We start from the raw sequence: 25632 nt of genomic DNA on the forward strand, positions 1-25632 counted from the left end.
AAACGTAGTGAATGAGAAAAGAGAACTGCGAAGGAACTTGAGAGAAATAGAGCAGTGCCTGTTGATCAGATATGAAAAGACTGTGAAAAAAAGAAGGCGAAAATGAAATTTAAAAACTGGCTAAAGTGGTACAAAATGACCATGGAATATAATGACGCTGAATGTATGATGAGCTGTCTCGCGCAAAGAAATTCTAGAGATTTCTGGGCAGTAATAAACAAAATGGAAAGCCCCCAGAACTCTGGTCTTTGTAATGTAGTAACTGAAGAAAAATGGATCACGCACTATAGCGAGCTATTCCAAAAACAGTACCCCTGTGTCAACCAGGAGGAACTAAAAGAAGAAGCATGGGATACCATCATAACTAGGGAAGAGATATATAACAACATCAAGAAGCTGAGTGCATCCCGGGCACCAGAACCCGATGGCCTGACTAATTACATACTCAAAAGAAATCCGGAAGAATGGTCGGACTTCTGCTACAAACTCTTCAAGATGATAGTAAATAATGGTAAAATCCCAAAAACATTTAAACGTGCCATAATTGTGCCTATTTTTAAAAAGGGCTCAAGATTAGAGCCAAAGAATTATAGGCCCATAGTGCTACTGGATGTAGTGGGCAAAGTTTTTGCCACCCAACTTCTATCCCAATTAACAGCTTGGATCAAACAGACCGGTGTGGCCGACATGAGGCAAACAGGCTTCGTCAAGGGCGTGGACTGTAGTTTAAACCTGTTTGTTTTGAATATTTAAAAAATGGAAGCCATACGGAAAATTTGCATTCATTGACTTTGCCCATGCCTTAGACGGTGTAGACATGGAGTTTTTATGGGTCAAAATGATCAACAAAGGCTGTCCATCAAGTCTAATTGCTGCCATAAAAGCACTATATTCAGAGACGATTATACACATTTGTCTGGATCTAATGGGACATGTAAGATCTCCTATAAAAACAAAGCGAGGCGTGAAGCAAGGGTGTCCTCTAGGAGCTATGCTCTTTAACTTCTTCATTTCAGATGATAGCAGGGCCATAGAAGAGGTCCATTCCTTTCCTCCGAAAAACAATGATACTCACGTTAACATAATGATATATTCAGACGATATTGTGCTCCTAGACATGACGCCGATTGGCCTGCAAAGAAAGATAAACGCCTTGAAAAATTATATTGGAAGAAATAGACTTGAGATTAATGTGATGAAATCTGAGCTATTGGTTCTTAAAAATCTACAAGGATAGGAAAACAAGTGCGAAAAACGTTGTGTGGAGGTTGGGAAAGGAGGTCTTGAACGTTGTTAAGGAAGCAAAATACTTGGGAATTACAATTAATTCAAGTATTAACGATGAACCGATAGTGAAGAAAATTGCCTCCAAATGCAACCAGCTTGTTGCACAAGCAGACAAGCTTCATAACAAATATGGAAAGTATTTGCTACTTCCAGTAGTCCGCTTTTATAGGAATAAAATTATTCCAGTATTATCTTATGGAGCAGAGATCTTGCTTGGCTGTGATTCTGAGATCTGGTCACGATGCGAACATATGCTCTGGAGGAGGATTCTACAACTACTGAAAGGCTTTCCTACAGCGTGCATGAGATATGAGATCAGCTTATTTTCGATCAACGCTATAGTGATATGGAACTCCTTGGCTCTCTCCCGAAAGGCGATAGGAGGCGATAACATTCCGCTATTTAAGATCTTAAATAATGTTGCAAACTGTGAGGCAGGTAGCCTTATGAACAAGTGGAAAATCACCTGCGAAGATATTCTAGAGCAGCTGAACACTGAATGCCTAATCTGTAATCCGAATGCAGTAAAAAAAAAAAAACTATATGAGCAAGATTGGAAAAAGAATTCAACATACAAGAATGAGAAATGTGCCAGTTGAAGCTAACAAACTGAATGTGCTGCCTGAATACATGGTGAAGTTCCCTTGTAAGAAGATAAGAGCAACGTTCTTAAAGTTTAGACTGAATACACTGGACACAAGAGATGTTTGCTATGATACTAAGGACGCTGAGAAAAAAAAATCTATCTGTAGATTCTGTAATTCCCAAGAAGAATCTTTGAATCATCTTGTTCTTTTCTGTCATAAGATGAGAGATGAAAGAACAAGACATATGGGTACATAATTGGACAAATACCCAGCCGATGTGCAGAAGAATGTTGGTCGGTAATGCATGATGGCACAAATAACAAGATGATATTTGCATTCAAGCAAAAGAGAGCTTTAAGAGTGTCAAGGAACAAGCGATGTGAACAACAGCCCGGAGACTTGCTTTTTATTTTATTTTTTTAGATATGAACAACCATGAACATGCACACACTGATATGAAACAGTTCATAATTATTTTTTTTTAATTTGTAATAAACTAATTTAAAAAAAATTGAAACAAAAGAAACAGGGTTCCGATGGGACAACAGCAGGGTCAGGGTGCCAAACCTTCCAAGCACGTCACTGGCAGTTCCTTGAGTCTGCTTTCTTGTTAAGGATACTGGGCTCCTTATGAGGTTCGGTGTCAACCTCAGTAGATCAACCTGGAATGGATGCAGAGCCTCTTCTCTTATCCAAGTTCACCCTCAAATCTCAGATATCCAATGAAAGATCTGCTCTCTTGCATGCATGCCAGTGGTTCTAGTCATTCATGGCTACCAGACATACTGGCACCAGCAGTGTGGATTTGGACCAGACAGTCCCAAACCATTTCCTGGGCACTAGCACACAAGACATGCAGGAGCACGTGAACTTTGCGGTTTTCACGGGAGGCTACATTCCCAAATAAGGAATACCCGGGTCTCTCAACCTGGGGGAAGGTAAAGGGACAAAATGGCCAAATGACAGAACAAAAGACTTTGTGGCACAGCCATTTTCGGCACTGGCCACAGTCTTGGGCCAAACACGGTATGGTCCATAAAAACTAAGTAAAAATACTTTAAAGATCAACTGCTGCCACCAGTTAATCCCTGGCACACTTGTACAAACACGAGAAAATCCTTAGAGGGTGGCTAGGGCCATAAAACAAAATGGACCCCTATGCGCGATACCCTAAAATATAGATAAGGCACATAGATAAAATGTTACCAAGAAATGGCAACAAAGTCGAAGACTAAGGGAAACATACTTTCCCAGTACTGACAGCCTGAAGGATGTGTCAGTATACCCATAACAAATGCATCTGAAAGCTGTGCTCCACTGGAAAAAGTCAGGTTAGGTACACCAAGCAAAAGCAAAAAGTTTGGGTGGGGGGGTTTACAAATGGAGGGAAAATTGCACCTAAGGGAAATCTTTTCTAACAGAGGCGTGAATATCGGTTTTTAAACCATCAATCAGACCCAAACCTCTAATACACCAGAATGGATCCAAGCAAATTGCATTAAACAAGCATACAATTAAAATTATAAATCTCCTGGTCCAATTTTGATAACATGGACAGAACAGCAGCCTCATCTTCTCTAAAGGTTGTGGATTGTTGGTTACTTGCAAAACAGCAACAATAAAATGATTACCCAATGATAAAAGGAGCGTCCAGTCAAAGTTGTACAAAAGTATCTACTTTATTATTATCACAACAGACAATCTAATATCACTAGTAAATACAACCCACCCTGTCCAAGAATGCAGACAACAAACAGTTTCTAAGAAGGAAAAGGAATGCACTCTGGAAACTGACAGGCGGGTAATTGGTATGGTAAATAATCACAATAGTTTCTTTAAAAGGCTTATTGTTTTCAGAAAAAAGGGAGAACGGGTCTTCAAATATCTCTAGGGGCCTTCTGGGGATGACCAAGAGGACAGAGTCACAATGCACCTCTTGCTGTAGATATTCCTGATGCTCGACAGCATTGAGTCAGCTCTAGGGCACTTTTCAGGCTTTTGAGACAGAGTTGGACAGGAGTCAGCGGCAGGTATCAGGTGGCAGGAGGGTTCAGTATGCAAAGCTTGGTGAACGGCTGTAGGCTGGCCTTCACGGCAACTATGGGTCAGGACTCGTTGTCTCACTGCGGTAGGGCGGTTCTGAAGCGCTGGTCAAGACATCTCAGGTTCATTCACCAACTGCGGCTTGACAGCAGTAGCTCGTGGCTTGACTGCGGTCGCATTGCAGGTGGATGCGGATCGAGGAAATTGACTGGCTTGAGCATATCCTTTAAGGCGGACGGTGGCAGGTGCTTGATGTTGCACTTCTCCCCGCCTCTTCAATAGGCTTAGGTTATCCTTTAAGGCAGACGGCTAAGAGGAACACCTTCTGCCACTTCCTGTCCAGGGAGCTTACTGCTGAGCGATGTTCTGGCCAGGTGCTGGTTCTGAAGTGGCTGGAGGGTCTTCTGAGTTCTTTTTACCCTCTGTTCCCTTGGAGAAGTTAAGGGAAGGGATCTTGCTTCCCTCTTTAGATGTTCCTGGCCTTCCTTCACTGGTGGAAGCTGTAAGGAAGACTGTACCTTTAGCCAGGGTCCAAGGATGAGTTATTTTCGTGCTTCAAGTGACATCTTCAGATGATCTGCCTGAAAGAGGGGCTCCAGGCCTTTCTTAAAGCCAAGTAGGACACAGTGATTGGTATAGGCTGGGCCTACTTCAGTGAACCAATCCTGTGGTCACTACCAATAATTTTCTATATGTGTTAGGTCATAACCAGAGTGCTTTGCAACAGGGAAAGGTAGGGCAATCCTACAGGAACAAGGGGTGTCCCAGAACCAATATGGTGGAACTCTTCTCTCAATAGAAAGAGCTCTGGGCTCACTCCACTGCGATACTAGGTCCCACCCACCTTCATGTCTGCCTGTGATCAAAGAGTCTCTCTGGTTAATGGTTCTATCTGTTTAGTTCCTTTTTTAAAGCAACACATCTCTCTTGAAGATGCTGAGATACCAGACTCTCTGGCTTCTGCAAACCATATTCTTGTATTTTATGAATGGGGTCCCCCTAGTGGGGGCTGTCTGGTGCAACACTAGAGTCAGACGTGCCAGTTCACTGTCATTAATACTAAGAGCTTGCTTCAAGTTGACACATTTACATATGAAAGGTTTGATGGGTTTCCTATCTCATTTGTTACCCTCTGTAGCCAAGCTCCCTGGAAATGTATGTAATACCCTCTATAGGTATGTTAATCACTGCCACCAGCTGCAGGGCTTAACAAAGGAACAGGGCCGTTCCATGGAACCCTTGTCAGTTAATCAGGCTGTCAATGGCAGGGGGAACCTTTTCCTCCCCCTCCTTTGAATAACATTGTACTCTCCTCTGCTGTCATATTCCAACTAAATTCCAAGTGGTCTGTGGGGTGTGTCCAGGCCAGTGTACACTGGTCTATGCGTTTGTTGTGGGGTGAGCATAGGAAAATGTGTGTGGATTAGCCTCACACATTTTCCTGAGGCAGGTCTGCTATTACCCATTTAGTTAAAAATTTCAAAAAAGGCCAGGCGCTCCCACGCCCACCATGCGATTGGCCGAATTCCTCACACAGAGCTTCAGGGGGACTATGGATCTTCATGGATGCACTTTTGTGGAACTGAATGTGTCCTAGGAAGTACATAAATGAAATAGAACATATGCTGTTCACCTTCTAATGCACACAGGGTCTTGATTGTTTTTATAAAACAAAAAACTAAATGTATATATTGTTCAGATGAAGTGCTGAACTGCAAAGCGGCAGTTGAGCAAAAGAGATGTAGGTTTAGTATGCTGACGCACTATTGATTCAACATATTTTAATTATCATAAGGGTCATGATTCCCAGCTGGGCATGAACAGCACTCAAAGAAACAGAGGCGCCAAGAAAAAGAATACAGAAAATCATTAACTGTAGACAAAATTAATGAAAAATATACCAGTTGGGTTGCATGTGTTCCACTGCAGCGGATGCTGTGCCTAAATTGTTTTTCATGAAAAGTACAGATTTTATGTAGTTAAGAAACACTTTTATGTTTAACCTGAGTGATTATATGCAGTTGCACTGTTTTATAGCTCATAGTATTATTACCAATCACAGTACAGTGTACTGAGGTACGTCCAATAGAGATACGCGCCATTTCCCATTACTTAAATAGGAAAAGATTGACCATAGAGAAATAAAGATAACCAGAGCTTATCGCAACAATAGCCATTCAATAAAACAGGTGCATAAGCATAGAATGACGTCCTCAGGGACGATTTCGCCCTGGCCACGGGCCGAAAGGCCGAGGGGCCAATCCGACCCTCTTCACTAGAGATCAACTTGCATCCCCCTACAGTTTTCCCACTCTCCATGCCCTTGAAGTAGTATTGAAGTAGTATGGCTCTGCATGACTAACACGTGCTCCTTAGGTGAGCCATTGAGTCATCGGCCAGTTGCCTCGCGCACACGTCACCCACGTTGCTGTGCGCTTTCCTGGACCTCTTCCCGTGGTACACTCGGCAGCATTCCGTGGGCACCCCTGTGGATGACAATATTACATGAACACTTGAGGCGAGCGCTCTCGTGCGCGGCTCCTCTGGTCTAGGGGAGGGAGCTACCTGCCTGAAAGGGGAGCTGTGAGACGTGGTCCTCTGAGGCGCGAAAGACACGGGCTGCAGCGCGCGCGCTTTCCTGACGCAGCCAATGCGCCTGCGAGGCGGGAGGACGTCAGCGGCGTCCCACTCATGTACGCCTCGAAAGTGTTGCAGCAAAGATGGCACACAACTGGTGAGCGGCAGGTTCCTCTATTGTTCCCTCTCAACGTGAAAACGAGCGCTACGTGGCCACGTCATCTCTTGCGTGTGTGCGCTCTATGAAAATCAGGAGCTGTTAGTCCCCCACCCTTTCAACCTGTGCAGCGCACTGATGCCACTAGTCAATGATATTTACCGCTATACAAAATAATTAACGGTATGGTCAGCACGAAATGGCGCTCTGCACAAAGCTTGTCCCCTCAAGCCATTGAACACCATTCCAAACCCTGACCACAGCTGGTGATTGTTCCGTGTTCAATGTGGGATGCTTTTAATGTGTTCGTCTCAACAGTGCGGGTGGTGGACTGGGCCCCATAAAGAGGCCGTGGAATAATGTTAAAAGTGGCTCCATATTACACATTTTCAGAAAGCCCAACCCTTTTCCAATGAGAACATTTGGAAATAAAATATGTTATCACACAAAAGAGGCCCAGGTTGCAGAGGCAAACCGGGCAATCTCTAGACTTCCCTATAGGCCAGTCCACCCCTGGCTCTAGTATGCAGGATTGTGGCTTAGACAGTCACAGAACCACCCGATGCTAATTTGGCACAGCTGATGGCATGCCTTAATCGAAAGACCATGGGCAAGGGGCTCGAAGAGGTGAATGAATGTGTCTTCTTTCCCTTTTAAGGCGGCCCAAACATTATTGATTCTTTGACAAGGTTGTGGGATGAATGTGGGCGTCACGTGTCATCAACTACTAGGGTGCCCATGTAATGGTGTGGCTCTCTAATGATTATTTATTTGGATTTGTAAAGCGCACTAACAGCCCATAGACATCAAGGCGCTGATAATCCATTTTATTTCTAGGGTGCAAAAAGGCCTGTTTAAACAAAGGAAATACAAGACGTGCATCCGTTCATGACATAGCCAGACTTGCTTTGTGCAGAGCTTGTTTTGGTGACTCAGACCCGACCCATTTCACACCCCTCAATGCCCGTTTCAATCATGCACTGTACAAGTGAATGAAAGGGGTGTGAATGATGGCTGATCACCTCCCCTGCCCATTAACCACACCCATGAGACGTGGCGTTGCACCCCTTGTGTGCCCATATCAGATTGTGCCATTCCAAGAACACCACTGCCTGCTTCACTGCCAGCTCATGTAGTGTCTGAGAATGGTCCCAGCACCACCCGACTAAGATTTTAAGAGTGACCCTTTATATAGTGCATAAAACTGCACACTACAAAATGAATTGTAGCTTGGTGACTTCATGTCAAATCGTACGCATTTGATCAACTTCTGGTGCGTGGAGTCTGAATCAGTCCTATTGGTGGGGCAAGTAAAACATCTGGGGACGACGGGGGTAATATTTTGTGTGTTTGTGTGTGCATGTAGAAGCAAGGATTTGATTTCTACCAGAAACTGCACACAGATAGATGACACATTCCAAGAGTTGGAGGCCGCCCCTAGATACACTGCTCATACAGGCTACAGGGCTCGCAGGTCTGAAGTAAGCCAAGTAATGTGAAAGGACACAGCCACATGACTAGGGGACAAACCATATATTTAAACATTTACTGCCTAGGGCCAGTGTTTACACAGATACATTTTAAAATGTATGCATTTCTGTGAAATGTTCCTGAGAAAGGCAAGCTGGGTGGTCATTGAGAAGGGATAGCTTGGTGGTGGGTGGGGTCTTCACTCACTAGGAAGTGGAGCTTGAGCCTGTTCCAGAAACAATTGCACGTTTGGAATGGCTTTGCTAGCCGGGGTGGGTGCAAGTAATGGGAATGACCAAAGAGGTGGAGGAAGAGGGACACGGGGAACAGCTAGGCTGTTGAGAGGTGAGGATTGTAGTGTCAGAGAGGGAGGATACGGAGAAATGCAGTCCGCAACGATGGCTGAGGGTGGGGGTGTGGGGCTAAACCATGGGTAGCTTTAAAGAGAAGAAGTGGGTACACATAGGGGGATTGGGGATTCACGGCGACTTTATGTTGAGGTGGAGGAGGGTCTGGGTAGGTTGAAGGGGGTGCAGGTAGCAAAGATGAGAACTTTGTTGAGGGGAGTGAAAGAGTAGAGAGGAAGGCCAGGGGTAGCCTCGAGACGCAGTGCAGGGCGCAGTTTTTACCTAGTATTAAGTGAGTTGAGGGTGGGTTTTCATTATACCAAATAGGTTAAGCCTGACTGAGACATGTGGGTCACAAGTTGAAATCACAGCAGGGCCAGTAGATCAATACAATGATCGCCATTAATCAGGGGAGTTGCTAGGTCTGGAAAAGACCCGGCGCTACGCTGATGTTGGTATTGTTGGGAGTGGGGGCTAGCTAGTCTTTTGGCTGTAACTCCTGAGATTCTATCCGGGGCTACAACCAAAAGATCAGGGGCTATAGCCCCCTTACCCCACCCCTCCCCCCCAGCAACGCCCCTGCCATTAATTGTGTTGTACTAGCACCTACTGCTTGCGCTCTCAGAGGCAATTCCGTCTAGGGGAATGATATACAAATATATATTAACATTGTTTTTTTTATTATGGGAACTCATTATTATTACACACAGATCTCGACCGCACGCCCTGCGCTACTGCATCTCACCACACTAGGCGAAAGCCAGTCAGGAGCAAGTGCTCCCCCTGTTGAGCTGGAGCAGCTGTTTTTTCCGCATTCCTCCACTCAGCCTTGCTCCGTCCCCCGGGGGCTCGCAGGGACGAGCTCAGAGCAGAGCCTGCTGCCGCATGTATCACTGCATCCTTTCCCGGAGGCACCGGCGCGAGGGGCTGCCCTTTGTGCTGAACGCCACCTTCCACCGCCGCCTGTTGCTAAGGCACCCGAATGCCCGCGCGGGCCTTTGACTGACAGCCCGCTTCCGGGGATGAAGCCGCGAATGTGTTCCAGGACAGGTGCGATATGCTGGTGTTTATTCAGAGCTTGTTGTGAAATATGATTCTGGCGCCCTCAGGATATCCTTAAGCGTTTCATGGCTTTATTGAAAACAAGCATTGATATCAGGTTGCAAGGCAAGCGTGTGGTGGCGTTTTCAGAATTATTTTGTTGATTTGGTTGTTATTTAAGTCCGAAAATACCGAATGCGCGCGCATACGTGGCGGTTCGCTGTTACCATTTCTGCCGAGGCGCTGCGGTTCATGCAAGAGGGAGCGTTATATTAAACGCGACTGTCCTGGTATAATTCCAGCACCGTGTCATTGTGAAGCTACATTTTCGCCATTGATCGTGCACTGCGGCTAGAAAGCAGCAACGTCCGACGCTGGATGACAGAGGCTCCATTTCGGCGCTGTGCACGCTCGGCACCGCGGTAAGGCGACTCCGTGGATCGTTCGCCCTTAAAAACCATCACTATTGGCAACCGCCGTGGCAGGTGCCGTGGGGAGCGCTCGCGTTTCTCTGAAGGGGTGGTGGTGGGGCTCGTGTCGATAAATGGGCTGCTTCTTTCAACATCTGTTACAGGCATATCCTCGAGAGGAAATCAAAGGCCAAATCGCCAAAATGTTCAGCTTAAGGCAGAACACACATGCACTATGCAAATGTGCGTCTCCAGCTGTCACTCTTCCCCCCTTTCTCTCTTCCTTTCTCTCTCTCTATATATATATTAATTATGGCTAAGTCGATCAACCATTAGAAAGAACACCTTTTTGGTGGCTTATAACTTTGTCCCCACTGGACGAATCCTAACCAACCTTTGCAAAAAAAATATATGGCCCCCTTGGAACCGGTTTCGTCCAGGGGGGAAAAGTTAAAGGGAAGTCACAACATTTGTGGAAATTCTCATACATGCAATGGAAAAAAATGGTTCTCGTGCCTAAAGCCCAAACTGCTCGATGGATTTTCACCAAATTTGCGCCACAAGCAGCGGCTTGGTCCTGACACTCTGCTTTTGTAAATTTGGTGTAAATCTGTGCAGTATTTCTTTTTTTAAATAGCCAAAAAGTAGGGAAAAAAATGTTTGATATCTGGGTCTGGTCTGCAGACTCCCCTCATTCAGAGTCTGTGGATACCTCTCGACCAAATGGGGTCCGCAGACATTGTGCGCATCCACTGATTGGATGGTGAAAAACGTGAGCTGCGTCCGCTGATAGCGTGGTGAGGAAAACGTATGGAAAACACATTTGGAGTTATTTGGTGGCCGAAAGACGGTCTGGAAAGGGTGGGGGAGTAGAATAAAGTTGACATGGAGCTGTTTTTATAAGTGAAAAAAAGGTTTGCAGGTGCTGCCGAGTCCACAGGCATTGCTGCTGACCGCACACAGCGCAGTGAGAAAAAAGTGAGAAAAACAAATTCTAGGTTATTTTGTGGCCGAAAGAGGAGCTGGGAAGGATGGGGAGTGGACAAAAGTTAAGATGGAGCCATCTTTGTAGGTGAAAAAATGTGATGCAGGTTTAATTCTATTGTGGTGGTTGTGGCCAGTATAGGCAGAAAGGTTGCCTTGTATTATTTTGTCAGTGAACACAATAGTAGTCTGCAGATCCGCACATGTCCTCCAGGTCTTTCAAGGATGCCTGGCATGGAAAGGGGCCTGCACTGACTGCGGACAGTCGTGGATGTCAGCAGACATCGGGGGGATTAGCCAATCTGGTTCTGTGGTTGTGGTGTACAGGAATAGAGGGTAGCAGGTGTTTTCTTTGTTGGGTGCAGTGACGATGTCTGTAGCTATGGCTATGAAGAAGCAGAGTGTGTGTATGGTGGGAGATTCTTGAATGCATTCATTGAAGTGTTCCAATGAATCTTGTAGCATCTCTGCTACTATTGGATTGGGAGAAGTGGAAGTTTTGTGGTATGCAGTTTGTGGGTTAAACTGGGCACCCTTATTGCCATTCTATAAGAGTATGGCTAACTTTAAACTGACAGATATTATTGTTGTGCATTGTGGAGGCAACAGTTTGGGGTATATAACTCCAGTATATTTCCAGCTTGCCATGAAGAATATGTTGAGAAGCCTAATGGAACTGTTTCCAGCTGCAAAGATAATTTTTTCTCAAATCAATCCAAGGCAAATATAGAGATGTCCACATTTGTTTTCTTCACAAATGGAAGAAGCTAGGCACCATGTCTATTGAGGTGTATGTGTTTTTTATATGGTTTACGGATGGCATCTTTTGAGAATGAAAATGTGAAGTTGGATGGTGTAAATACTTTTCAGAGCGATGGAGTGCAAGTGATGATGGCAATCAGAATGTAAAAAATGCATTGAAAAAGTAAATGTGAACAAGTTAGAAGGGAAGATGTGGCGTGTATACTACAGCATTTCTTAGTAGGTGTAGAATAAACATGAGAAGAAAAAAATGTGAACCCCATCCCCAAAAAAAGGCTTGTTTTAGAACCACCATTGTAAAATAAATGCTTTAAATGGAGTTTAAATCTCCCCACCCCCTTCAATTGGTCATGCCGTCTGCGGACAACGCAGTAGTCCGCGAAAACTATATGTTCAATCCGGGTATTTTAAGGATGCTATGCATGGAAAGGGGACTTCTGGTAGTGTGGGTGTGGTGTACAGAAAGACTGGACAGCAAGAGATATGTTTGTTGTGTGCAGTGATGATGGCTATGGCTTTGAGGAAGCAGCGTGTCTGGTTGGTGGGAGATTCTTGGGTCGATTGGGTTAAGGTGTACTGTGAGCAGTGTGGATTACCTGGGAATCTTGGATTTCAAGAATTTTAAGTTTCTTGGTTTGGGGTTTGAGGAATAAAGTCAGTGACATTTCTCCTGTTTTGTGAGAACATGGTTACTTTGAAGCATCTGGACATCCCTGTAGTTCACTGTGGTGACAATAGTTTGGGCTATGTAATTGGAATTTTATTACAGTTTGTAATGACGGATACATTTTCAAACTTGATGGAACTGTTTCCATATTTGAAGACTGTTTTCTCTCGAATAGCTAGAAGACAAATGTGGAAGTGTTCAAATTTATTTTGTCCACAAATTGAGAAAGCAAGACGCAATGCAATCAAAGCTGTCTGTGCTTTTTTGCAGGATGTTGGAATTACATATTTTCAGAGTGAAAATATCAAGTTTCCTATTGTCAAATTGTTTTGAAGAGATGGAGTGCATTTGACTGATGTTGGCTATTAGACCTTTCTTGGAAAATGTTCAAAATGCATTGAAGCAGTTTCTTTGAACATATAAAATATGGATTGAAGTATTTTTTAGTACTTGTGGTAACCAAACAGAAAAACAGAAACAAAATTAGAACCACTTTTTGTGAAAGTTAGAAAAAATGTATATGCCTTTCAGGTGAAAGGGTTTTTCCCAAGCTTTTTTTAACCCACCATAACTTTCTTGGTGTTGTGAAAACATGGCCAAATGCTCCAACCCCAAGGCTGTCAGGACTATACTGCACTGATGATCCCTAATAAGGGTGAAAGCAGGTATGTTGTTTTACTGACAGCCTTGCAAATGCCTGTCTTGAAATCTGACCACGAGAAGACTCTGCTGCCTGCTCACTCACTAGACTGTAGTCTTCTGCTTGTGGCTATCGAACAGTGGTGATACTGGGCTGCCTGCCATAATGTTTGAGTCAGTGCAGTCCCTACTCACAGTGGAAGCTGCGTTCCCCGCAAGGGCGCTCCTATCCTGAGATGTACATTTAGCCGTTCTATAACAAGCATTGGCAATACCAACAGTGTGGGCTTTTGTGTGCCTAATACTTATACACAAGCCAAAAGTGTTGGTTTCACCATTGCTTCTTTTTAAGTTCAGTGAAGGGCACACATACTGCTTATAGAGTGCCTGAAGGCAAACCTGGTTAAGACATTTTTATTAGACCAGTAGACCGTTTACTGCTGCCAAAGTGGTTACTGCTCCAATTAAGTCATTAACTCTCAGAAGACTGCTTTGGAAAAAAAAACTGGTAGGCACTTCTAGTGGAGAGTTTGATGGTCTTTATTAAAGAAAGCTCAAAAATGTCCCGTGAGGCAGTGTTTTGGGAGGGGACAGGCAGGAACCGCTGGGCAGTCAGTTGATGGTAAAATAACCAAACAACACCTACAAGCTTTGTGTCCCTCCTCATAAACATGTCTTATTGTTATTTAGTAAGAAACCCTTTTGAGCGAATAATTGAAGTTGGGCTCTGCAGTTTTAATTGGTCACACTACTCACCATTAAAAAAGTCTTTACATTGCAGGACATATATATCAGTCTGGAGCGCTACAAAACGTAAGTGAGGCTTCTTCTGTATTCAGTTGTCCATGCCGAGTCTTTGCTCGTGCATGTGATAAGCTCCGTCGTGTTCCTGTGCTTCCTGACTTCAGGTGTTGTGGAATCTTAGGTCAATTGCATGAATCTTTTACTGCATTGGCCAACCCTACCATCCAACTTCATGCTTTTTTTTTGTTTCACTGTTTGCTTCATGCTTTTTTCCCCACTGTTCTTACAATTTACGTACTCATGGATAGAGAAGTAGACCGCAGCGTTATCAAAACGTGTCCTAGATTTCACGAATGCAATTTGTTGCTTGTCATTACAAATTGAGTACTACCTAAATGACATATTTTAGTAAACAAAAACATTCTGTTGCGAAGGCATCACATGGCAGCGCTATCCCTCAGGGTAGTAATGTTGGGCCCAGTGACAAGTATAGAGTGGAGTCATACCTCAACGGAGAGCATTTTGCATTTTTAATTCAGCGGCGGCTCAGCTTTCTCTCTAGTCCTGCAAGAGAGCTGTCCTCATATTACACTGGTCCTACAGGGCCCGGCTTCTGGCAGCAGAGCTATCCCTCCGGTTACACAGCTCTTAAAACCTCCTACTTCATACTGCATACGTATTCCTCGAGTTGCACACATTTAACAAAGTCAGACCACAGAAAACAGAAGTGTGCCTGAGGGTACATAGATTGTGTCAACTCAGCCATCAGAGCTCTCCCTCATATTACAGATATTTTACAGGCTCAGGTCGTACAACTGTAGCTGCGCTCACAAAGATATATGGGTTAAGGAATCACACAGAACACTCATCCCTCGTGTCACACAGAGCCTACAGGCCAGACCTCTGACCGTAGCTCGGGTTACACGAAACCTATACATGCTTCAGGTAGACCTGCTCAGTCGTCAGTCAGCAGAGCTATCCCTCCGATTACAGATATTTTACAGGCTCAAGCCGTCTAACTGTAGCTCCACTCACAGAGATATTATGGGCTCAGGAAGCACACAAAACACTCATCCCTCGTGTCGCACAGAGCCCACAGGCCTCTGACCACAGCACAGGTTACTCCAAACCTCTACAGGCTTCAGGCAGACGACTAATCAGATATGACAGACTCTATCATCAGTCAGCAGAGCCATCCCTCAGATAACAGATATTTTACAGGCTCTCAGGTCTCAGGCTGTTCAACTGTCATTAATTTACAAAAATACCATGGGCTAAGGAATCACGCAGAACACTCATCCTCTGTGTCACACAGAGCCTACAGGCCAGGCCTGTACCACCGCTTGGGTTACATCCAATCTTTACCGGCCTCAGACAGACCTGCTATTCAGATATAACGTGCTCAATCGCCAATCAGCAGAGCTATCCCCCAGATTACCGATATTTTACAGGCTCGGGTCGTGGACCGGAAAAATGTACCTCCGCTCACAGCGATAACCGCTAAGAAATCACACAGAACACTCATCCCTCGTGTCACACACAGCCTACAGGCCAGGCCTCTGACCACAGCTCGGGTTACACAAAATCTCTACAGGCTTCAGGAAGACTAGCTCAATCGTCAGTCAGCAGAGCTATCCCTCAGATTACAGATACCTTACAGGCTCAAGTCTCAGGCAGTCGAACTGCAGCTTTACTCACAGACATAACCGCTAAGGAATCCTACAGAACACCAATCCCTTGTATCACGCAGAACCTACAGGCCAGGCCTTTGACTGCAGCTTGTGTTGCACCAAAATCGCTACAGGCCTCAGACAGATCTGCTTATCAGACATGACAAGCTCAGTTGTCAGTCAGCAGAGCTATCCCTCTCAGATTAGAGATTTTACAGGCTCCGGTCACAGGCCATAGAACTGCAATTCCCCTCACAGGCATACCCACTAAGGAATCACACAGAACTCTCATCCCCCGCGTCACACAGAGCCTACAGGCCAGGCCTCTGACCACAGCTCGGGTTACACCAAAACTCTACAGCCTTCAGGCAGACCGGCTAATCGTATGAGACAGGCTCAATCGTCTGTCGGCATTGCTATCCCTAAAGTTTGACAGACATTATAATTTTAGGCCACAGGCAACAGAGCCCCCTCAGCTTATTTCACATGTTTATGAAGTGCTTCTAAAACAGATTTTTTGCTCAAAAAAGTACAAAGAATAAGAATTGCAAATTCTGACAGAAAAGAGAACATATAAAAGCGATTCGATGGAATGATTAACAGGAGGGATGGGTTAGTGGGGGAGCAAAACAAGTTAAGAACAGACAGATTTATATGCTTAGAACATAACCCCTTGAACATGTATGTGCAGCCTCAGCTTTGGGTGTAGTCTTCCTGTGGCGCTACAGGCTCAGGTTATATGCATCACAGGCTCAAACCTAACACAGCAGAATGTACAGGCCTTACGCAGCAGGGTCACCGCTGAAGCTACACAGCTCCCACAGCCGCACGCCTTGAGCACAGAGCTGCCTCACAAGTTAAATAAAATGTGCAGATTGAGGCCACAGTCTCTAGTGCTATCCCTCGGTTATACTGGATGCAGAGGCTCCAAGCTCAGACAGCAGAACTATCCCTCTTTACCCAGCTCCTACAGATCCGTGCCTTATAAAGCAGTGTTATTCCTCTGCCTAAACAGACGTTATAAAAACCAAGCCTCAGGCATCAGAGCTATCTCCCAGTTTATTTGTAAACTCAAGCTTTATACAACAGAGCTATTTCTCAGGTTACATAAAAACCTCATGTATTTTGGCTTCGTATGGCAGAGATACCCCTCTTGTTACAAAGTTATCACAGGCCTGGGACTTGTGTATGCATGGGCTTTATATCATGTGAAGCTAGGTGGTAAGCAACCAATCGCTGCACAGAGCAAATACCCACCTATCAGGTTACACAGATCTTGCAGAACTATGTCTCGGACAACAAAAGTATCTCTCAGGTTAGACTTATTTTATCGATTGAGACACACTCAGACAGCAGAGGTATCGCTCAGGTTACACCACTCTTACGGGACCTGATCTCAGACACTAGAGCTATGCCTTCATTTTCATAGGGTTGACAGGGCCACACTTCAGGCACAGAGCACCCCCTCTCTCTCTTGAGATACCCAACGTATGGCACAGATCCTAAGGAGGAAAGCAGCAGAGAACAGAGCTACAATCTCGCATATTACACAGATCATGTAGAGGAATGCCTCTGATAGTAGAGCTATTCTGGTCAGTGGCGTACAGAGCGAGGGGGGCAGAGTGGGAAATACGGTGACAGATTGCCCCCATAGTGGTAATACATTGACCACAAGCTCTGCCCGGGTACCTAGAAAGCAGGACAAGCTAAACAATGAAGATTAAAAACAAACAATGCACTGCGAAAGATAAAAAAGGCAAACACACTTTCAGAATAACACAGAGGACACTTAACAGTACCTACGCCTGAGCAGCCCGCCACTACTACTGGCTACTCTGCCCCAAGGACCCTTAGCCTGACGACCTGGTTCATTATTCCTCCCCCAAACATCTACAACTGGCACCAACCTTGTCAGCCAATCGGCGTGCAATTTGGAATGACTTGCATGTGTGGATGACCAATCGGCGAGCAGAATTCAACCCCTTTTCTTAGATGTTTTCTAAATACTTGCATCAAGCAGGCACATGCAGAGAATACGAAGAAGTTGACAGCCTTGCTAGCCAACCTTTACAGGTTTCTATTTTTACGACTTGAAACCAGGGTCAATGTCTTTAAAAAAAACAGCGAAAAGAGCTTGAGGGAGTATCCGATTTCTTAGCTGTCCATTGCGAGTGTCTATTTTTACTTACACCATCATTATGTGTCGCTCATTTTTGATCAGAATAGTTTTTTTGTTTTTGTAAACATTTAGAAAATGTTTGTAAAAAATTACTGTAGCAATTTTAAATAAAAAAGATTATACGCATGAGATGCATGGTATCTTTCCTATTCAAAGATGGCTGCTAGTTTCGGCTTGTTTCCAGAGAGCTGCCTTAGAGACAGTCATCCCAGATGGCTCCCTCTATGGAAGAACTCACACCAAAATTAGAGTTATCAGATGGGCAGGACAGGGTGGGATTAGCCATGTGGATTACATTAGCAAGGGGCAGGGAATGGGAGGGATTACAACTGTGTATTCCTCCTCAAATGTTTTCTCCATTGGAAAATCATTAGAGACCCTCATTCAAAGCCCATATTTGAAGCTCTTATGCTATTCACAATAGGTTTAACTTTTAAGGTAGCACTTTCAGTGCCACCTAATAGCCCAAATAAAAAGGAGTGCTGACATGTGTAACCTAGTTCAAGTGCTACCCTTTGGGAACCCTTGCAAGAACCACCGGCTTGTGATCCTTTATGCCAGGGCACTCTGTGAAACACCAATCCTAGCACATTGTATGATGCCTGGTGTAGGGCCGCTGCTTGAGAAAGAACATCTAATTTCCTCGCTGTTACCTGTTGCCTAGAAAGTGTTCTTGTTATATCTGGTCACCGCTAATTGTAAAAGCCCTGCTTATGTATTCTGTCCAGAGATGCAACAATGTGCCAGTCGCATTGCCTTTTGGAGCTACTCCTGGTCATGATTTGGCAGACACGCCTGAATCTGGATCTGCCCACATCCCATTTGACACTTCACCATGAGGGTTTATAGTCTTGATAACTGTTCATGTTCTGTAGATACTCTTAGTGTATTTCAGGCACTGTGTGCTTTGTTCCCCTTTGGTAGATCATTTTTGCCCATTGACTTTAGTGTCAGCATGGCAGATAAACGAGGCCTGGCTTTCCACTGACTGTCCTGCAAGTGTTGACACATAGCCTCTGAACTGTGAGCTCACAGCACCTTGATAAGACATAGAACTAGTTTGGTGTGGGCATACTCACCATTCAACTGGAAATGCTAGAAGGAGCATTAGTCTTCAGCTTGCCTAGAGACATTGCAGAATATTATCATACCCCTTACAGAATCAGGAAAGAAACTGTTAACCATGATTGCTAAAACAGAGATAGTCATTTACTTTGCATTTCATCCTATTTTTGCCATCAATATGAGACTGGTCACTGCTCTTGTACTGATTTATATGTGTAGTTAAACTATCATTTTAAAAATACAACCTTTTCATAATCACTTTCTTAGATCATTTTGGATTAGTGAGAATTTATCTAGGTGCTAAGTTGTAACTTCAGTACTTTGAAACTCATTCTACGGAGTAAAGCCTGAGCGTTCAGCCTTGCTGCCAAAAGGAGTTGCAGACGTCATTCTGAACCCTTCTTTTGATTTTAAATTAAGGGTTGCAAATTCATGGGCACCAGAGAGCTTAGATGGGACCACTTTTGGGCCTTCCCAAATCTCCATGCCGCTTACAGAACAACCTCACAGTCTCACACACAATATGGTATCTGCCCCCCTCGTCCACAGTGCCACAGCATGGACCCTGTTCAGGTAGTTCTTAGTTTAAGAGCATAGTCCCTATTTCTGATTGTTCACTGGAGTTATTGTGCCAACAGTTCCATGTTTGTGCTAATTTTTCGGGGTAGTCGTGCATTTTTTTAACCATTTCTCTGGAAAAAAGGGTGTAGCAGTGGGTGCTCTAAGCAATATTTTTCTACAACTGAGCTGATGTCATGATAGAGAATTATGTGTGTAAACTCTCAAGGATATAGAGTGGATTGGCTATAAGTCTCGTTCTCACAGTACACAGTGGGCCTAAGTAGTTAGCGCGAGCAAGAACATTGCACAGACAAAATGATTAGCAATGTGGGCCAAATCATGGAATGAAATGCATGCAGTAACTTGTAACGGTTTATTGAGAGGCCACGCTTAACACAGGGAGTTCCTTCCCTCCCCAAACTAGGTGTCGCACAATAAACAGTTTAATGTCAGTTCTTTATTCCACCCTATTTCTGATGCATGTCATACCCCTTGGATCCCTCTGCCTGAGCTACCAATGAGCCAAGAACCAGGCCAGTGTACAGGAAATATATTTGTATATATTTGGATGATAGGTAATAGAAAATTGCTCTAAAATGAATGTCACATACCACTTTATCCGTGGCACAACACAATACACGTTTCTCTACATAAATACTCACACAATTTGTTTGGGAACATTTAAATCACAATATCTTACTTTATACACATTTCAAAATAAATGATCATCAACGCTGCTCCCTGAATAACATCACTTAACATTTGCGATGCTGTACAATATCTGTGTTCCTGGAGCTTAAAAGGCTAGCAGTAAATAAACACAGGATGATTTAGCAGTGGGTATTTCAGACCCCCCTACTTTGCTCTGTGTTGGGGAAGTCAGACAGAAAAATAGGGATGATTTAAGAATTTGGGATTTCAGTCCCCCTCCACTGAAGGCCTGTGTTGAGGGAGTTGGATAGCAAAAATTATGATGATTTTCGAATTTCACTTAAAGACCTGTGTTGCGGAAGCTGGCAGTTTAGGGATTTTCTTTTTAGTTTAGGGATAAAGACACCCCTCTTTCTAAAAGAAGTTGGGGTTAACAGGCAAAATAGGATTACCCAATTACATTGCAGTCTATAGTTTTCAGCGCACACTGCAAATAAGCTTTGTTAATTTTGAATTTTAACAAATATAATTCCATGGTATTCTGCTAAGGGGAATTACTTAAATGACATTTTGTTTTGAGTTAAATAGGCTATGGATACACAGTTTTACCCCTCCTTCTATAAAGGGAAATTATTTAAGGCAAGTAGATACTTTGGTTTCAATTGGCTCAATTCAACTCACATTGAAAGCCTCTGTTTAAAGTCCAGGAAAGCCAGCTGCATTTCAGGACCCTCTTGAAGGACATGGCAGGGGTCTGGTCACTCCACTCTCAATGATGGTTCCCCACTCTTCTCCATAGGGCCTAGTCGGCTTTTTTAGGCCTCCCCAGCAACAGACAGCGCCACCCAGATGCAATCTCCTCTGGTGTTTCCTTGCGGCTGTCAGATGGAAAGTTTTTACAGCTCTGTCCCTTCCTCATAGTGCACCCACTTAATATACTAGTGATGACACCATCAAGTTTACGATCTTGGACAGTAACCTGCAAGAGTTCTCGCAAATAGGATTGAACAGTTACCCTTCTCTCTCCTCCCAAATCCAGCCCCTCTCTAAGGATCGGTTTAGGAGACTGCAGCAGACATATGGAAATTCCCATTTGCAATCCCCTTTTCTTTTCATATCAGATTTTGGCAAAAATCTAGTTATGTGTCAAAACTTTGTAATTTACTAGTAACTGCCATAATATATATTTTTCTCATGTCTTCCTTTAAACTGCAAACACACTTGCAAAGCTGTTTTGGTGTCAGTGTTTAAAAATCCTGTTCTTCATGTGAGAGGGACCTTTGAATTTCTTCTACCTTTGTGAATTAAAATGCTGATTTGCCTTTTGTTATGGCAGGTAGGCCTTGTCACATAGCACATCCTTGTGTTACGTGCAAAACCACCCACAGTCTGCCCAGTTTCTGTGTAAAGGTTATTCTTATTTTCTTTGATGAAAGGTGGCAGACCATGCTTCCAGTGGCCCTTCAGTTCGTTTATTTGGGGGCTTTGATTAATCCCCACAAACCTGCAGCAAAAAGAAAATTAAATAGCTCCCGGAATGCCCACAACACGCCCCGTTACAAACAGAACATAATGCTGTCCAACAACCTTTGTTCTAGACTGATGGAAAAAAGTAATCAAGGATTACTTTCCAGCAATCACCATTACTTCCACTCCTCTACTGCGACCGACAAGTCCTAGTACCAGCATCCCAACTAAACTGTGCCTCTGCCCCGTACATTAAGGCAGCACCCACATCACCCCACTAAACTGTGCCCCAGTCCCCTACATCAAGACAGTACCCATGTACCCCTACTAAACATTGCCCGGCTCCTTACATTTAGGCAGCACCCACATACCCCTGCTAAACTGCTCCCCAGCTCCCTAGATTAAGGCAGCACCCATGTACCCCCACCAATCATCGCCCCGCCTCCTTACATTAAGACAGCAGCCACGCACCCCCACTAAACTGTGTCCCAGCCCCCTTCATTAAGGCAGCACCCACATACCCCCACTAAACTGCTCCCCGGGTCCTCAGATCAAGGCTGCACCCACGTCCCCTTACTAAACAGGGACCAAGCTCCCTACATTAAGGCAGCACCCATGTACCCCAACTAAACTGTGCCCCAGCCCCTACATTAAGGCAGCACCGACAAGTCCACCCTCCTAGTACCCCTACTAAACTGCATCCCAGTCCCATAACTGAAGGCAGCACCCACAGGTCCGGCCTCATCACAGTACACCCAGTAAAGTGCACCCGTCCTCATACATTAAGGCAACACCCATGTCCCCCCACAAAACTGTGCCTGGCCTCCCACATTAAGGCAGTACCAACATACCCCCACTAAACTGTGTCCTGCCCCCCTTCATTAAGGCAGCACCCACATACCTGCACTAAACTGCTCCCCGGCTTCCTAGATCAAGGCAGCACCCACATCCCCCCACTAAACAATGCCCCAGCTACCTACATTAAGGCAGCACCCATGTAACCCAACTAAACTATGCGCCGGCCCCCTACATTAAGCCAGTTCTGCCAGGTCCACCCACGTCCCAGTACCCCTATTAAACTGCATCCCAGTCCCATAACTGAAGGCAGCACCCACAGGTCTGCCCGCATCCCAGTGCATTCATTATTGTGCACCCCTTACATTAAGGCAGCACCCACGTACCCCCACCAAACTGTGTCTGGCCCCAACATTAAGGCAGTACCAATGTACCCCCACTAAACTGTGCCCTGGCTCCCTTCATTAGGCAGCACCCACAAGTCCACCCTCATCCTAGTACCCCCACTAAACTGCGCTCCAGCCCCCTAATTGAAGGCAACAGCCACAAGTCCCCCTTGTCCTAGTACCCCCACTAAACTACACCCTGGCACCCTACATTAAGGCAGCACCCACAAGTCATCCTTGTCCCCGTACCCCAACTGATCTGTGCCCCAACGCCCTAACTTAAGACAGCACCCACAAGTCTGCCCTCGTCCCACTACCACCACTAAACTGCGCCCCAATCTGCATCACTCTATGCCCACTCCTTACCCACACAGTACTTGCCCCAACAAAGTGACACATCACAACAAAGCACCCTATACACACATCACCCCAATGCCCACCTGTTCTCCATCATTGCACAGTACTGACAACAGGAGATGGATGAGATTTGAAATTTCTGACAGAACATCCATTGAACCACCTTGCTTACAGAGGTCAATGATGAATCCACAGTCCACCAAACTAGACCACTTACACTCTCATGTAATCTGGCTACATTACTTGCCTGATATTAGCTCACTGGATGCCCCCTATTCCCCTTGCACGTCGGGACACAACAATTGGACTCCCACAGATGTACTGATCTTGCTACCTGCTGAACAGACAAAACAGTATGCTGGCACACACCCATGACCAGTTCAGAAAAGGGTACAGTTGCATACCCAACAGTAATGGATACCCACACCCATTCACTGTCCCTACAAGGTGACGAACAGGCTTGAGGGTCAGCCTTATAATCAGTGTAACACCAACAACACTTGGCAGCTATGCATCATGAACACCCATGACCCAGTTCACTGTGGAGCACTTACCTTCCTCAACTCTTCTGTCCTGTGCCTTCCATGAATTACACCTGGCGGACTTCCTCCTACAACATAATCACTTGGAAGCAGTGCTGTTGTATCCACAGCAGTCAGCTCGTCCATGGCTTCTCCTAGGATCGCACTTGACTGAACAACAGCCAACCAAATCATCACAGCAGTTACACCTTTGCCCCTTGATGTTCAGGTGACATAGTCCACATCAGAGGTGTGTAGCCCAGTGAATCAGAGTGAGATCACGTCCCTTCCCCTCATCATCAATGCCAATCAGCAATAACTGGTCATGAAGTTTGAGCACAACCACATGGACAAGCAAGTTCCAAAAGGGCCAGCCAAACTGCTGTGGTAGTTTAGTTTAGTTTAGTTTATTCATTTGTATTGCGCACCTGACCCGAGGGTATGAGGGCGCATGAGCAGCAAGGTGATTCAAAGCTTGGTTACAGGATGCTTATACTTTACATTACATAATTATACTTTACATTACATAATTACAGTGTGACGATGAAGGAACATGTGTACAGTTTGGCAGGAGAGAATGCAGTAGATGTATTTAAAGAATTACAAATATATACAAGTTTAGTATTACAAATTTACAGATTCTCTTAAAGCATGCAACGCGGAGAGCAGCCGTGTGGTGTTAGAGGTGTTAGTGGTTCGTGTTCTTTAACCAATGGATGTAGTTGCGTCTAAAAAGTGAGTAAGGTTGGGGAGTTCTGAGCGATGGTGGTAGGGAGTTCCAGTGTTGGGGTGCTTTCACCTGGAAGCTGTTGCCACCCATTTTAGTGCGTTTAAACCTGGGGACCGTGAGCAGATTAGCATTGGAGGTTCTGGTGGGTCTGATGGGGCTGTGTTTGCATATTCTGTCTGCCAGATAGCGTGGGGCAGCATTATTCAGGCATTTGTGGGTGAGCGATGCTACTTTAAGCAGGATTTTGTCTGTTGTGCTGAGCCAGTTATGGGATTTCCTGATATTGGAAATGTGTTCCCTCCTGGGAATATTGAGTGCTGCCCTAAGGGCGTTGTTTTGTAGCGTCTGAATTTTGTTGGTGATTTGTTTGGTGGCTCCTATGTAGAGGGCGTTACAATAGTCCAGTTTGGATAATACCAATGCTCTGGCAAGTGTAGTGCAGCTGTGGGTGGAGAGGAAGGGTTTGGCTGCTCTTATGAGCTTACATGTGTAGGCCGTAGAGGATGCCATCGAGCTAACCTGTTTGTGGAAGGTTAGGGAGGAGTCGAGGTATATTCCTAGGGTTTTTACTTCTTTCGAAACCTTGATTAGGTTCCCATCTATGATGAAGTTGGCATAATTGTGGTCGAGTTTGGTTAGGTTGGACGTAGAACCAAGGATGATGAGTTCAGTTTTGTCATCATTCAGGCATAGACTGTGCGAAGCCATCCATGCCTGGATGATGAGATACACCCTGTTCACCAAGGCCAAATCCTGGTTGTAATCTCCCGTCAACGGGATGAGGATCTGTGTATCTTCGGCGTAGTTAGTGTAGGTGATACCCAGGCCGTCTAGATCATCAAACAGGGGCTTTGTGAACACGTTGTACAGAGTGGGGGAGACGCACGAGCCCTGTGGGACTCCACATGTAATGGGGATGGGCTCGGCGGCGGCAGAGGAGGAGAAGACTCGCATGGATCTGTTGTTGAGGAATGACTCAATCCAACTGATGGCTTCTTGTGAAAAGTGGGCAGCTGAGTCTAAATGATTACATAGGATTTTATGGTCAACTAGGTCAAACGCCGCAGAGAGGTCTAGCAGGAGTAGTAATGCAGTTTTCCCGTTATCTCTAAGGTCGTCTATTTGGGCTTTCAGATCTATCAGGGCTGTTTCAGTTCCATGTTGGGGTCTGAAGCCGGATTGTCTTATTCCTAGAAGGTGGTTTGTTTCAAGATACTTTTGAATTTGTTGGTATGCTGTCTTGTCTAGTATCTTGAGCAGGAATGGGACGGTGGTAATCGGTCTGTAGTTGGTTGGGATGGACGGGTCAAGGGAGGGTTTTTTGAGGAGAGGGAGGACCCAGGACTCTTTAAGGTTACTGGGGACTGTTCCTGAGGAAAAAGAGGCATTGATGAGTCTGGTGATGAATGGCGAGAGGTCTCGTGCCGTGTCTTTAATGATTTGTGGGGGGCAGAGGTCACCTTTGCAGTTGGAGGGTTTAAGGCCAAGAATTATTTTTTCTACTTCGAGGGAAGAGACTTTGGAAAAGCTGAAGC

At 45.0% G+C, this 25632-nt stretch overlaps 1 protein-coding gene across 2 annotated transcripts in view; it reads left to right on the plus strand.

The window, feature by feature from the left end:
* Positions 1-9206: 9206 nt before the first annotated feature.
* AMER3 (APC membrane recruitment protein 3) overlaps positions 9207-25632 on the plus strand; it is a 225961-nt gene continuing 209535 nt past the window's right edge. The window contains exon 1 of one of the 2 annotated variants that reach the window (XM_069617839.1): positions 9207-9518. The gene's annotated coding sequence lies outside the window, so the exon portion shown is untranslated. The remainder of the gene's footprint in view (positions 9519-25632) is intronic. The other variant, XM_069617838.1, reaches the window with a different exon arrangement.

This window comes from Ambystoma mexicanum, chromosome 10 (genome assembly GCF_040938575.1).
Source record: "Ambystoma mexicanum isolate Mex_15411 chromosome 10, UKY_AmexF1_1, whole genome shotgun sequence".
NCBI lineage: Eukaryota > Metazoa > Chordata > Amphibia > Caudata > Ambystomatidae > Ambystoma > Ambystoma mexicanum.